The sequence below is a fragment of the Hyla sarda genome, unplaced genomic scaffold (assembly GCF_029499605.1).
Source record: "Hyla sarda isolate aHylSar1 unplaced genomic scaffold, aHylSar1.hap1 scaffold_193, whole genome shotgun sequence".
NCBI lineage: Eukaryota > Metazoa > Chordata > Amphibia > Anura > Hylidae > Hyla > Hyla sarda.
The window spans coordinates 101125-116585 of NW_026608585.1; the positions used below are offsets into that span (position 1 = coordinate 101125).

The 15461-nt window shown below is 46.4% G+C and overlaps 7 non-coding genes across 7 annotated transcripts; all 7 read right to left on the reverse strand.

The window, feature by feature from the left end:
• Positions 1-1015: 1015 nt before the first annotated feature.
• On the reverse strand, positions 1016-1206 carry LOC130316469 (U2 spliceosomal RNA). The gene has a single exon (XR_008863787.1). It is a non-coding gene; the product is annotated as a U2 spliceosomal RNA (small nuclear RNA).
• Positions 1207-3294: 2088 nt separating this feature from the next.
• LOC130316471 (U2 spliceosomal RNA) lies at positions 3295-3485 on the reverse strand. Its single transcript, XR_008863789.1, has one exon. It is a non-coding gene; the product is annotated as a U2 spliceosomal RNA (small nuclear RNA).
• Positions 3486-5570: 2085 nt separating this feature from the next.
• Positions 5571-5761, reverse strand: LOC130316472 (U2 spliceosomal RNA). The gene has a single exon (XR_008863790.1). It is a non-coding gene; the product is annotated as a U2 spliceosomal RNA (small nuclear RNA).
• A 2088-nt stretch (positions 5762-7849) lies between these two features.
• Positions 7850-8040, reverse strand: LOC130316473 (U2 spliceosomal RNA). Its single transcript, XR_008863791.1, has one exon. It is a non-coding gene; the product is annotated as a U2 spliceosomal RNA (small nuclear RNA).
• Positions 8041-10129: 2089 nt separating this feature from the next.
• Positions 10130-10320, reverse strand: LOC130316413 (U2 spliceosomal RNA). The gene has a single exon (XR_008863748.1). It is a non-coding gene; the product is annotated as a U2 spliceosomal RNA (small nuclear RNA).
• Positions 10321-12412: 2092 nt separating this feature from the next.
• Positions 12413-12603, reverse strand: LOC130316474 (U2 spliceosomal RNA). Its single transcript, XR_008863792.1, has one exon. It is a non-coding gene; the product is annotated as a U2 spliceosomal RNA (small nuclear RNA).
• A 2090-nt stretch (positions 12604-14693) lies between these two features.
• Positions 14694-14883, reverse strand: LOC130316428 (U2 spliceosomal RNA). Its single transcript, XR_008863762.1, has one exon. It is a non-coding gene; the product is annotated as a U2 spliceosomal RNA (small nuclear RNA).
• Between the last annotated feature and the right edge of the window lie 578 nt (positions 14884-15461).

The following is a 15461-nucleotide window of genomic DNA, read 5'->3' on the forward strand; positions in this document are numbered from 1 at the left end:
CCATCAGTGCAGCAATGCTTATTCAATACCGCCAGCAGATGGAGACACTGGGGGATAATTTTCTAAGGATTTATACTGATTTTTCCTGTCTGAATTTGTCGCACAGAAAGTTGCAGGCCAAATATGTGTGACATTTCTGCGACTTTAGCTTCTAGAGCATTTTTACAACATTATACATAGGTGCTGAATACATAAAAAGCGACTGTTCAGCGACAGACAAGTCGCATCGGCTGAAAGTAGGCCAGAATGTCAGTCCATGTTGGAGCAGGTTTAGATACAGTCTAAAGCATAGATCTCAAAGTCTGTGCACAGAATTTAGCAAGGGCCTCGCACCTTCTGATGCATCAGGTAGGTGCACAATAGCATAGCCTAACCCTCTGTACTTTGGTCTATATTGATGCGGGACATAGACAGCCAGCTGATGACCAATCCATTAGTGCAATGGATGGCTGGAAGCATTTGTCTTTGCCTTTGCAATACCACAGAAGCAATGCATGGTCAATGTACAGCAATGACACACCTGTGTGAACAGCCAGGAGACCCCCCCCCCCCATGTTATGTTACATAGTTACATAGTTAGTACGGTCGAAAAAAGACATATGTCCATCACGTTCAACCAGGGAATTAAGGGGTAGGGGTGTGGCGCGATATTGGGGAAGGGATGAGATTTTATATTTCTTCATAAGCATTAATCTTATTTTGTCAATTAGGAACATTCAGCACCCACCCGCTATCAAGGCAGCTGCCTATCATGTCATGCCCTACCTGCACAGGTGTGCTGGCTACTCAAATGATCCAATTAAGGAGGCCATTTAGTCAGCAGCAGCAGAAGTCCTGTGCCTGGACGCTCCAACAGGGGCCAGACACAAGCAGAAGCAGAAGCAGCAGAAGCAGCAGCAGCACCACCTTTTGTTTTTTGGCTGCAGCAGCAGCAAGGCCCACAGGGCTGGCTAGCTGGCTAGCCAGCAAGCAGGTAGCAATGAAAGTAGGAATCTTTCTTTTTAACCCTGTAAGGGGGTGGTGCACTGTACCCGAAGATACTGCCATATCGGGTCAATGCATAGGGCGACGGAAGCAAGCTTCGAAATCGGCCCCCGTTCTCAAAAATCCATTTAATATATGGTCCCCAGATAGGGGACGTATCAGATATTAAACTGATAAGAACAGATACTACACTTGATCTTAGCCAAAAGGCCGAGAAGCGATAACCGTGAAAGGGGCGGGCCCAACAAGGTCCCCTTCATGGGCACTATCACTGCTTGCTGTCAGGGAGGCTGCCAGACAATTTTCCATGCACACTCTGGGCTGGGGGGCAGTCAACCACCAGTACACACAGCAGAACCTAAACCCATACCATTATTGCTAAGCAGCAAGACAGGGGCCCATTGCACTCCCACGGGGCCTTTTTAAATGCAATCCATAACCCGGATTTGCCAGGAACCCTTCTTACTCCTCCTACTTGCATGTGACACTGGGCTTAGGATCTGCATAGGAAACACACACACAAGCACACACCTACCTTTGTTGCCTGCAGATGCCTCCTTGGCTGTCCCCAAACGGTATCAAACCAACACCCACGGGAAGCTGTAAGCATAGAGGACATGCCTGCACCCCATTGGACTTACCTGTGTGGGTTAAATCCGGGTTATTTGACAACCTATGGCGGTGATGGTTCTGCTCAGGCAGAGCAGTGCTGATGCTCCTCATAAAGCTGTCGCTGCTGTGAAGGTTCTAGGTGACATCACAAATCCCTTTGGTTACATACACAACAAAGCTGGGTTGTTGTTGTTTACACTCTGCAAGGCCTGTGGAAGTGAGTGACATCATAGCACTGTAGTTCTGAGGGTTCAAGATGGATGCAACAATCTCCTGTTGCTTCTATGAAGGCCGTAATAGACGACATCACCAAACAGCTCCATAGTCACATACACAGCAAAGGAGAGATGTTGTTTACACCTAGTGATGTCAGTGGTATTGAGTGACATCACAGCACAGTGCTAAGGCTCCTGGGCCTGGACACAGCAGCGGCTGCAATATCTCAACGGAGAATACGTTTATATCTATGTGTGTGTGTGCGCATATATATATATATATATATATATATATATATATATATATATATATTTCTCCGCCGAAATCACTTTTAAACCCATTTCCACCTTTTTTTCCCTTCTCTTCCTCTTACTTTTTTTTCACGTTTTTTTACGTTTTTCTCCTTTTCGCCTCTTTTCTGGGCGTATTATTCTTCTTTTTCTTCTTTTTTTTCGTCTAATGCATACCCCATCAGTGCAGCAATGCTTATTCAATACCGCCAGCAGATGGAGACACTGGGGGATAATTTTCTAAGGATTTATACTGATTTTTCCTGTCTGAATTTGTCGCACAGAAAGTTGCAGGCCAAATATGTGTGACATTTCTGCGACTTTAGCTTCTAGAGCATTTTTACAACATTATACATAGGTGCTGAATACATAAAAAGCGACTGTTCAGCGACAGACAAGTCGCATCGGCTGAAAGTAGGCCAGAATGTCAGTCCATGTTGGAGCAGGTTTAGATACAGTCTAAAGCATAGATCTCAAAGTCTGTGCACAGAATTTAGCAAGGGCCTCGCACCTTCTGATGCATCAGGTAGGTGCACAATAGCATAGCCTAACCCTCTGTACTTTGGTCTATATTGATGCGGGACATAGACAGCCAGCTGATGACCAATCCATTAGTGCAATGGATGGCTGGAAGCATTTGTCTTTGCCTTTGCAATACCACAGAAGCAATGCATGGTCAATGTACAGCAATGACACACCTGTGTGAACAGCCAGGAGACCCCCCCCCCCATGTTATGTTACATAGTTACATAGTTAGTACGGTCGAAAAAAGACATATGTCCATCACGTTCAACCAGGGAATTAAGGGGTAGGGGTGTGGCGCGATATTGGGGAAGGGATGAGATTTTATATTTCTTCATAAGCATTAATCTTATTTTGTCAATTAGGAACATTCAGCACCCACCCGCTATCAAGGCAGCTGCCTATCATGTCATGCCCTACCTGCACAGGTGTGCTGGCTACTCAAATGATCCAATTAAGGAGGCCATTTAGTCAGCAGCAGCAGAAGTCCTGTGCCTGGACGCTCCAACAGGGGCCAGACACAAGCAGAAGCAGAAGCAGCAGAAGCAGCAGCAGCACCACCTTTTGTTTTTTGGCTGCAGCAGCAGCAAGGCCCACAGGGCTGGCTAGCTGGCTAGCCAGCAAGCAGGTAGCAATGAAAGTAGGAATCTTTCTTTTTAACCCTGTAAGGGGGTGGTGCACTGTACCCGAAGATACTGCCATATCGGGTCAATGCATAGGGCGACGGAAGCAAGCTTCGAAATCGGCCCCCGTTCTCAAAAATCCATTTAATATATGGTCCCCAGATAGGGGACGTATCAGATATTAAACTGATAAGAACAGATACTACACTTGATCTTAGCCAAAAGGCCGAGAAGCGATAACCGTGAAAGGGGCGGGCCCAACAAGGTCCCCTTCATGGGCACTATCACTGCTTGCTGTCAGGGAGGCTGCCAGACAATTTTCCATGCACACTCTGGGCTGGGGGGCAGTCAACCACCAGTACACACAGCAGAACCTAAACCCATACCATTATTGCTAAGCAGCAAGACAGGGGCCCATTGCACTCCCACGGGGCCTTTTTAAATGCAATCCATAACCCGGATTTGCCAGGAACCCTTCTTACTCCTCCTACTTGCATGTGACACTGGGCTTAGGATCTGCATAGGAAACACACACACAAGCACACACCTACCTTTGTTGCCTGCAGATGCCTCCTTGGCTGTCCCCAAACGGTATCAAACCAACACCCACGGGAAGCTGTAAGCATAGAGGACATGCCTGCACCCCATTGGACTTACCTGTGTGGGTTAAATCCGGGTTATTTGACAACCTATGGCGGTGATGGTTCTGCTCAGGCAGAGCAGTGCTGATGCTCCTCATAAAGCTGTCGCTGCTGTGAAGGTTCTAGGTGACATCACAAATCCCTTTGGTTACATACACAACAAAGCTGGGTTGTTGTTGTTTACACTCTGCAAGGCCTGTGGAAGTGAGTGACATCATAGCACTGTAGTTCTGAGGGTTCAAGATGGATGCAACAATCTCCTGTTGCTTCTATGAAGGCCGTAATAGACGACATCACCAAACAGCTCCATAGTCACATACACAGCAAAGGAGAGATGTTGTTTACACCTAGTGATGTCAGTGGTATTGAGTGACATCACAGCACAGTGCTAAGGCTCCTGGGCCTGGACACAGCAGCGGCTGCAATATCTCAACGGAGAATACGTTTATATCTATGTGTGTGTGTGCGCATATATATATATATATATATATATATATATATATATATATTTCTCCGCCGAAATCACTTTTAAACCCATTTCCACCTTTTTTTCCCTTCTCTTCCTCTTACTTTTTTTTCACGTTTTTTTTTACGTTTTTCTCCTTTTCGCCTCTTTTCTGGGCGTATTATTCTTCTTTTTCTTCTTTTTTTTCGTCTAATGCATACCCCATCAGTGCAGCAATGCTTATTCAATACCGCCAGCAGATGGAGACACTGGGGGATAATTTTCTAAGGATTTATACTGATTTTTCCTGTCTGAATTTGTCGCACAGAAAGTTGCAGGCCAAATATGTGTGACATTTCTGCGACTTTAGCTTCTAGAGCATTTTTACAACATTATACATAGGTGCTGAATACATAAAAAGCGACTGTTCAGCGACAGACAAGTCGCATCGGCTGAAAGTAGGCCAGAATGTCAGTCCATGTTGGAGCAGGTTTAGATACAGTCTAAAGCATAGATCTCAAAGTCTGTGCACAGAATTTAGCAAGGGCCTCGCACCTTCTGATGCATCAGGTAGGTGCACAATAGCATAGCCTAACCCTCTGTACTTTGGTCTATATTGATGCGGGACATAGACAGCCAGCTGATGACCAATCCATTAGTGCAATGGATGGCTGGAAGCATTTGTCTTTGCCTTTGCAATACCACAGAAGCAATGCATGGTCAATGTACAGCAATGACACACCTGTGTGAACAGCCAGGAGACCCCCCCCCCCCATGTTATGTTACATAGTTACATAGTTAGTACGGTCGAAAAAAGACATATGTCCATCACGTTCAACCAGGGAATTAAGGGGTAGGGGTGTGGCGCGATATTGGGGAAGGGATGAGATTTTATATTTCTTCATAAGCATTAATCTTATTTTGTCAATTAGGAACATTCAGCACCCACCCGCTATCAAGGCAGCTGCCTATCATGTCATGCCCTACCTGCACAGGTGTGCTGGCTACTCAAATGATCCAATTAAGGAGGCCATTTAGTCAGCAGCAGCAGAAGTCCTGTGCCTGGACGCTCCAACAGGGGCCAGACACAAGCAGAAGCAGAAGCAGCAGAAGCAGCAGCAGCACCACCTTTTGTTTTTTGGCTGCAGCAGCAGCAAGGCCCACAGGGCTGGCTAGCTGGCTAGCCAGCAAGCAGGTAGCAATGAAAGTAGGAATCTTTCTTTTTAACCCTGTAAGGGGGTGGTGCACTGTACCCGAAGATACTGCCATATCGGGTCAATGCATAGGGCGACGGAAGCAAGCTTCGAAATCGGCCCCCGTTCTCAAAAATCCATTTAATATATGGTCCCCAGATAGGGGACGTATCAGATATTAAACTGATAAGAACAGATACTACACTTGATCTTAGCCAAAAGGCCGAGAAGCGATAACCGTGAAAGGGGCGGGCCCAACAAGGTCCCCTTCATGGGCACTATCACTGCTTGCTGTCAGGGAGGCTGCCAGACAATTTTCCATGCACACTCTGGGCTGGGGGGCAGTCAACCACCAGTACACACAGCAGAACCTAAACCCATACCATTATTGCTAAGCAGCAAGACAGGGGCCCATTGCACTCCCACGGGGCCTTTTTAAATGCAATCCATAACCCGGATTTGCCAGGAACCCTTCTTACTCCTCCTACTTGCATGTGACACTGGGCTTAGGATCTGCATAGGAAACACACACACAAGCACACACCTACCTTTGTTGCCTGCAGATGCCTCCTTGGCTGTCCCCAAACGGTATCAAACCAACACCCACGGGAAGCTGTAAGCATAGAGGACATGCCTGCACCCCATTGGACTTACCTGTGTGGGTTAAATCCGGGTTATTTGACAACCTATGGCGGTGATGGTTCTGCTCAGGCAGAGCAGTGCTGATGCTCCTCATAAAGCTGTCGCTGCTGTGAAGGTTCTAGGTGACATCACAAATCCCTTTGGTTACATACACAACAAAGCTGGGTTGTTGTTGTTTACACTCTGCAAGGCCTGTGGAAGTGAGTGACATCATAGCACTGTAGTTCTGAGGGTTCAAGATGGATGCAACAATCTCCTGTTGCTTCTATGAAGGCCGTAATAGACGACATCACCAAACAGCTCCATAGTCACATACACAGCAAAGGAGAGATGTTGTTTACACCTAGTGATGTCAGTGGTATTGAGTGACATCACAGCACAGTGCTAAGGCTCCTGGGCCTGGACACAGCAGCGGCTGCAATATCTCAACGGAGAATACGTTTATATCTATGTGTGTGTGTGCGCATATATATATATATATATATATATATATATATATATATATATATATTTCTCCGCCGAAATCACTTTTAAACCCATTTCCACCTTTTTTTCCCTTCTCTTCCTCTTACTTTTTTTTCACGTTTTTTTACGTTTTTCTCCTTTTCGCCTCTTTTCTGGGCGTATTATTCTTCTTTTTCTTCTTTTTTTTCGTCTAATGCATACCCCATCAGTGCAGCAATGCTTATTCAATACCGCCAGCAGATGGAGACACTGGGGGATAATTTTCTAAGGATTTATACTGATTTTTCCTGTCTGAATTTGTCGCACAGAAAGTTGCAGGCCAAATATGTGTGACATTTCTGCGACTTTAGCTTCTAGAGCATTTTTACAACATTATACATAGGTGCTGAATACATAAAAAGCGACTGTTCAGCGACAGACAAGTCGCATCGGCTGAAAGTAGGCCAGAATGTCAGTCCATGTTGGAGCAGGTTTAGATACAGTCTAAAGCATAGATCTCAAAGTCTGTGCACAGAATTTAGCAAGGGCCTCGCACCTTCTGATGCATCAGGTAGGTGCACAATAGCATAGCCTAACCCTCTGTACTTTGGTCTATATTGATGCGGGACATAGACAGCCAGCTGATGACCAATCCATTAGTGCAATGGATGGCTGGAAGCATTTGTCTTTGCCTTTGCAATACCACAGAAGCAATGCATGGTCAATGTACAGCAATGACACACCTGTGTGAACAGCCAGGAGACCCCCCCCCCCATGTTATGTTACATAGTTACATAGTTAGTACGGTCGAAAAAAGACATATGTCCATCACGTTCAACCAGGGAATTAAGGGGTAGGGGTGTGGCGCGATATTGGGGAAGGGATGAGATTTTATATTTCTTCATAAGCATTAATCTTATTTTGTCAATTAGGAACATTCAGCACCCACCCGCTATCAAGGCAGCTGCCTATCATGTCATGCCCTACCTGCACAGGTGTGCTGGCTACTCAAATGATCCAATTAAGGAGGCCATTTAGTCAGCAGCAGCAGAAGTCCTGTGCCTGGACGCTCCAACAGGGGCCAGACACAAGCAGAAGCAGAAGCAGCAGAAGCAGCAGCAGCACCACCTTTTGTTTTTTGGCTGCAGCAGCAGCAAGGCCCACAGGGCTGGCTAGCTGGCTAGCCAGCAAGCAGGTAGCAATGAAAGTAGGAATCTTTCTTTTTAACCCTGTAAGGGGGTGGTGCACTGTACCCGAAGATACTGCCATATCGGGTCAATGCATAGGGCGACGGAAGCAAGCTTCGAAATCGGCCCCCGTTCTCAAAAATCCATTTAATATATGGTCCCCAGATAGGGGACGTATCAGATATTAAACTGATAAGAACAGATACTACACTTGATCTTAGCCAAAAGGCCGAGAAGCGATAACCGTGAAAGGGGCGGGCCCAACAAGGTCCCCTTCATGGGCACTATCACTGCTTGCTGTCAGGGAGGCTGCCAGACAATTTTCCATGCACACTCTGGGCTGGGGGGCAGTCAACCACCAGTACACACAGCAGAACCTAAACCCATACCATTATTGCTAAGCAGCAAGACAGGGGCCCATTGCACTCCCACGGGGCCTTTTTAAATGCAATCCATAACCCGGCTTTGCCAGGAACCCTTCTTACTCCTCCTACTTGCATGTGACACTGGGCTTAGGATCTGCATAGGAAACACACACACAAGCACACACCTACCTTTGTTGCCTGCAGATGCCTCCTTGGCTGTCCCCAAACGGTATCAAACCAACACCCACGGGAAGCTGTAAGCATAGAGGACATGCCTGCACCCCATTGGACTTACCTGTGTGGGTTAAATCCGGGTTATTTGACAACCTATGGCGGTGATGGTTCTGCTCAGGCAGAGCAGTGCTGATGCTCCTCATAAAGCTGTCGCTGCTGTGAAGGTTCTAGGTGACATCACAAATCCCTTTGGTTACATACACAACAAAGCTGGGTTGTTGTTGTTTACACTCTGCAAGGCCTGTGGAAGTGAGTGACATCATAGCACTGTAGTTCTGAGGGTTCAAGATGGATGCAACAATCTCCTGTTGCTTCTATGAAGGCCGTAATAGACGACATCACCAAACAGCTCCATAGTCACATACACAGCAAAGGAGAGATGTTGTTTACACCTAGTGATGTCAGTGGTATTGAGTGACATCACAGCACAGTGCTAAGGCTCCTGGGCCTGGACACAGCAGCGGCTGCAATATCTCAACGGAGAATACGTTTATATCTATGTGTGTGTGTGCGCATATATATATATATATATATATATATATATATATATATATTTCTCCGCCGAAATCACTTTTAAACCCATTTCCACCTTTTTTTCCCTTCTCTTCCTCTTACTTTTTTTTCACGTTTTTTTACGTTTTTCTCCTTTTCGCCTCTTTTCTGGGCGTATTATTCTTCTTTTTCTTCTTTTTTTTCGTCTAATGCATACCCCATCAGTGCAGCAATGCTTATTCAATACCGCCAGCAGATGGAGACACTGGGGGATAATTTTCTAAGGATTTATACTGATTTTTCCTGTCTGAATTTGTCGCACAGAAAGTTGCAGGCCAAATATGTGTGACATTTCTGCGACTTTAGCTTCTAGAGCATTTTTACAACATTATACATAGGTGCTGAATACATAAAAAGCGACTGTTCAGCGACAGACAAGTCGCATCGGCTGAAAGTAGGCCAGAATGTCAGTCCATGTTGGAGCAGGTTTAGATACAGTCTAAAGCATAGATCTCAAAGTCTGTGCACAGAATTTAGCAAGGGCCTCGCACCTTCTGATGCATCAGGTAGGTGCACAATAGCATAGCCTAACCCTCTGTACTTTGGTCTATATTGATGCGGGACATAGACAGCCAGCTGATGACCAATCCATTAGTGCAATGGATGGCTGGAAGCATTTGTCTTTGCCTTTGCAATACCACAGAAGCAATGCATGGTCAATGTACAGCAATGACACACCTGTGTGAACAGCCAGGAGACCCCCCCCCCATGTTATGTTACATAGTTACATAGTTAGTACGGTCGAAAAAAGACATATGTCCATCACGTTCAACCAGGGAATTAAGGGGTAGGGGTGTGGCGCGATATTGGGGAAGGGATGAGATTTTATATTTCTTCATAAGCATTAATCTTATTTTGTCAATTAGGAACATTCAGCACCCACCCGCTATCAAGGCAGCTGCCTATCATGTCATGCCCTACCTGCACAGGTGTGCTGGCTACTCAAATGATCCAATTAAGGAGGCCATTTAGTCAGCAGCAGCAGAAGTCCTGTGCCTGGACGCTCCAACAGGGGCCAGACACAAGCAGAAGCAGAAGCAGCAGAAGCAGCAGCAGCACCACCTTTTGTTTTTTGGCTGCAGCAGCAGCAAGGCCCACAGGGCTGGCTGGCTGGCTAGCTGGCTAGCCAGCAAGCAGGTAGCAATGAAAGTAGGAATCTTTCTTTTTAACCCTGTAAGGGGGTGGTGCACTGTACCCGAAGATACTGCCATATCGGGTCAATGCATAGGGCGACGGAAGCAAGCTTCGAAATCGGCCCCCGTTCTCAAAAATCCATTTAATATATGGTCCCCAGACAGGGGACGTATCAGATATTAAACTGATAAGAACAGATACTACACTTGATCTTAGCCAAAAGGCCGAGAAGCGATAACCGTGAAAGGGGCGGGCCCAACAAGGTCCCCTTCATGGGCACTATCACTGCTTGCTGTCAGGGAGGCTGCCAGACAATTTTCCATGCACACTCTGGGCTGGGGGGCAGTCAACCACCAGTACACACAGCAGAACCTAAACCCATACCATTATTGCTAAGCAGCAAGACAGGGGCCCATTGCACTCCCACGGGGCCTTTTTAAATGCAATCCATAACCCGGATTTGCCAGGAACCCTTCTTACTCCTCCTACTTGCATGTGACACTGGGCTTAGGATCTGCATAGGAAACACACACACAAGCACACACCTACCTTTGTTGCCTGCAGATGCCTCCTTGGCTGTCCCCAAACGGTATCAAACCAACACCCACGGGAAGCTGTAAGCATAGAGGACATGCCTGCACCCCATTGGACTTACCTGTGTGGGTTAAATCCGGGTTATTTGACAACCTATGGCGGTGATGGTTCTGCTCAGGCAGAGCAGTGCTGATGCTCCTCATAAAGCTGTCGCTGCTGTGAAGGTTCTAGGTGACATCACAAATCCCTTTGGTTACATACACAACAAAGCTGGGTTGTTGTTGTTTACACTCTGCAAGGCCTGTGGAAGTGAGTGACATCATAGCACTGTAGTTCTGAGGGTTCAAGATGGATGCAACAATCTCCTGTTGCTTCTATGAAGGCCGTAATAGACGACATCACCAAACAGCTCCATAGTCACATACACAGCAAAGGAGAGATGTTGTTTACACCTAGTGATGTCAGTGGTATTGAGTGACATCATAGCACAGTGCTAAGGCTCCTGGGCCTGGACACAGCAGCGGCTGCAATATCTCAACGGAGAATACGTTTATATCTATGTGTGTGTGTGCGCATATATATATATATATATATATATATATATATATATATATATATATATTTCTCCGCCGAAATCACTTTTAAACCCATTTCCACCTTTTTTTCCCTTCTCTTCCTCTTACTTTTTTTTCACGTTTTTTTACGTTTTTCTCCTTTTCGCCTCTTTTCTGGGCGCATTATTCTTCTTTTTCTTCTTTTTTTTCGTCTAATGCATACCCCATCAGTGCAGCAATGCTTATTCAATACCGCCAGCAGATGGAGACACTGGGGGATAATTTTCTAAGGATTTATACTGATTTTTCCTGTCTGAATTTGTCGCACAGAAAGTTGCAGGCCAAATATGTGTGACATTTCTGCGACTTTAGCTTCTAGAGCATTTTTACAACATTATACATAGGTGCTGAATACATAAAAAGCGACTGTTCAGCGACAGACAAGTCGCATCGGCTGAAAGTAGGCCAGAATGTCAGTCCATGTTGGAGCAGGTTTAGATACAGTCTAAAGCATAGATCTCAAAGTCTGTGCACAGAATTTAGCAAGGGCCTCGCACCTTCTGATGCATCAGGTAGGTGCACAATAGCATAGCCTAACCCTCTGTACTTTGGTCTATATTGATGCGGGACATAGACAGCCAGCTGATGACCAATCCATTAGTGCAATGGATGGCTGGAAGCATTTGTCTTTGCCTTTGCAATACCACAGAAGCAATGCATGGTCAATGTACAGCAATGACACACCTGTGTGAACAGCCAGGAGACCCCCCCCCCATGTTATGTTACATAGTTACATAGTTAGTACGGTCGAAAAAAGACATATGTCCATCACGTTCAACCAGGGAATTAAGGGGTAGGGGTGTGGCGCGATATTGGGGAAGGGATGAGATTTTATATTTCTTCATAAGCATTAATCTTATTTTGTCAATTAGGAACATTCAGCACCCACCCGCTATCAAGGCAGCTGCCTATCATGTCATGCCCTACCTGCACAGGTGTGCTGGCTACTCAAATGATCCAATTAAGGAGGCCATTTAGTCAGCAGCAGCAGAAGTCCTGTGCCTGGACGCTCCAACAGGGGCCAGACACAAGCAGAAGCAGAAGCAGCAGAAGCAGCAGCAGCACCACCTTTTGTTTTTTGGCTGCAGCAGCAGCAGCAAGGCCCACAGGGCTGGCTAGCTGGCTAGCCAGCAAGCAGGTAGCAATGAAAGTAGGAATCTTTCTTTTTAACCCTGTAAGGGGGTGGTGCACTGTACCCGAAGATACTGCCATATCGGGTCAATGCATAGGGCGACGGAAGCAAGCTTCGAAATCGGCCCCCGTTCTCAAAAATCCATTTAATATATGGTCCCCAGATAGGGGACGTATCAGATATTAAACTGATAAGAACAGATACTACACTTGATCTTAGCCAAAAGGCCGAGAAGCGATAACCGTGAAAGGGGCGGGCCCAACAAGGTCCCCTTCATGGGCACTATCACTGCTTGCTGTCAGGGAGGCTGCCAGACAATTTTCCATGCACACTCTGGGCTGGGGGGCAGTCAACCACCAGTACACACAGCAGAACCTAAACCCATACCATTATTGCTAAGCAGCAAGACAGGGGCCCATTGCACTCCCACGGGGCCTTTTTAAATGCAATCCATAACCCGGATTTGCCAGGAACCCTTCTTACTCCTCCTACTTGCATGTGACACTGGGCTTAGGATCTGCATAGGAAACACACACACAAGCACACACCTACCTTTGTTGCCTGCAGATGCCTCCTTGGCTGTCCCCAAACGGTATCAAACCAACACCCACGGGAAGCTGTAAGCATAGAGGACATGCCTGCACCCCATTGGACTTACCTGTGTGGGTTAAATCCGGGTTATTTGACAACCTATGGCGGTGATGGTTCTGCTCAGGCAGAGCAGTGCTGATGCTCCTCATAAAGCTGTCGCTGCTGTGAAGGTTCTAGGTGACATCACAAATCCCTTTGGTTACATACACAACAAAGCTGGGTTGTTGTTGTTTACACTCTGCAAGGCCTGTGGAAGTGAGTGACATCATAGCACTGTAGTTCTGAGGGTTCAAGATGGATGCAACAATCTCCTGTTGCTTCTATGAAGGCCGTAATAGACGACATCACCAAACAGCTCCATAGTCACATACACAGCAAAGGAGAGATGTTGTTTACACCTAGTGATGTCAGTGGTATTGAGTGACATCACAGCACAGTGCTAAGGCTCCTGGGCCTGGACACAGCAGCGGCTGCAATATCTCAACGGAGAATACGTTTATATCTATGTGCTATGTGTGTGTGTGCGCATATATATATATATATATATATATATATATATATATATATTTCTCCGCCGAAATCACTTTTAAACCCATTTCCACCTTTTTTTCCCTTCTCTTCCTCTTACTTTTTTTTCACGTTTTTTTACGTTTTTCTCCTTTTCGCCTCTTTTCTGGGCGTATTATTCTTCTTTTTCTTCTTTTTTTTCGTCTAATGCATACCCCATCAGTGCAGCAATGCTTATTCAATACCGCCAGCAGATGGAGACACTGGGGGATAATTTTCTAAGGATTTATACTGATTTTTCCTGTCTGAATTTGTCGCACAGAAAGTTGCAGGCCAAATATGTGTGACATTTCTGCGACTTTAGCTTCTAGAGCATTTTTACAACATTATACATAGGTGCTGAATACATAAAAAGCGACTGTTCAGCGACAGACAAGTCGCATCGGCTGAAAGTAGGCCAGAATGTCAGTCCATGTTGGAGCAGGTTTAGATACAGTCTAAAGCATAGATCTCAAAGTCTGTGCACAGAATTTAGCAAGGGCCTCGCACCTTCTGATGCATCAGGTAGGTGCACAATAGCATAGCCTAACCCTCTGTACTTTGGTCTATATTGATGCGGGACATAGACAGCCAGCTGATGACCAATCCATTAGTGCAATGGATGGCTGGAAGCATTTGTCTTTGCCTTTGCATACCACAGAAGCAATGCATGGTCAATGTACAGCAATGACACACCTGTGTGAACAGCCAGGAGACCCCCCCCCCATGTTATGTTACATAGTTACATAGTTAGTACGGTCGAAAAAAGACATATGTCCATCACGTTCAACCAGGGAATTAAGGGTAGGGGTGTGGCGCGATATTGGGGAAGGGATGAGATTTTATATTTCTTCATAAGCATTAATCTTATTTTGTCAATTAGGAACATTCAGCACCCACCCCGCTATCAAGGCATCTGCCTATCATGTCATGCCCCTACCTGCACAGGTGTGCTGGCTACTCAAATGATCCAATTAAGGAGGCCATTTAGTCAGCAGCAGCAGAAGTCCTGTGCCTGGACGCTCCAACAGGGGCCAGACACAAGCAGAAGCAGAAGCAGCAGAAGGCAGCAGCAGCACCACCTTTTGTTTTTTGGCTGCTAGCAGCAGCAAGGCCCACAGTGGCTGGCTAGCTGGCTAGCCAGCAAGCGGTAGCAATGAAAGTAGGAATCTTTCTTTTTAACCCTGTAAGGGGGTGGTGCACTGTACCCGAAGATACTGCCATATCGGGTCAATGCATAGGGCGACGGAAGCAAGCTTCGAAATCGGCCCCCGTTCTCAAAAATCCATTTAATATATGGTCCCCAGATAGGGGACGTATCAGATATTAAACTGATAAGAACAGATACTACACTTGATCTTAGCCAAAAGGCGAGAAGCGATAACCGTGAAAGGGGCGGGCCCAACAAGGTCCCCTTCATGGGCACTATCACTGCTTGCTGTCAGGGAGGCTGCCAGACAATTTTCCATGCACACTCTGGGCTGGGGGCAGTCAACCACCAGTACACACAGCAGAACCTAAACCCATACCATTATTGCTAAGCAGCAAGACAGGGGCCCATTGCACTCCACGGGGCCTTTTTAAATGCAATCCATAACCCGGATTTGCCATGGAACCCTTCTTACTCCTCCTACTTGCATGTGACACTGGGCTTAGGATCTGCATAGGAAACACACACACAAGCACACACCTACCTTTGTTGCCTGCAGATGCCTCCTTGGCTGTCCCCAAACGGTATCAAACCAACACCCACGGGAAGCTGTAAGCATAGAGGACATGCCTGCACCCCCATTGGACTTACCTGTGTGGGTTAAATCCGGGTTATTTGACAACCTATGGCGGTGATGGTCTGCTCAGGCAGAGCAGTGGCTGATGCTCCTCATAAAGCTGTCGCTGCTGTGAAGGTTCTAGGTGACATCACAAATCCCTTTGGTTACATACACAACAGAAGCTGGGTTGT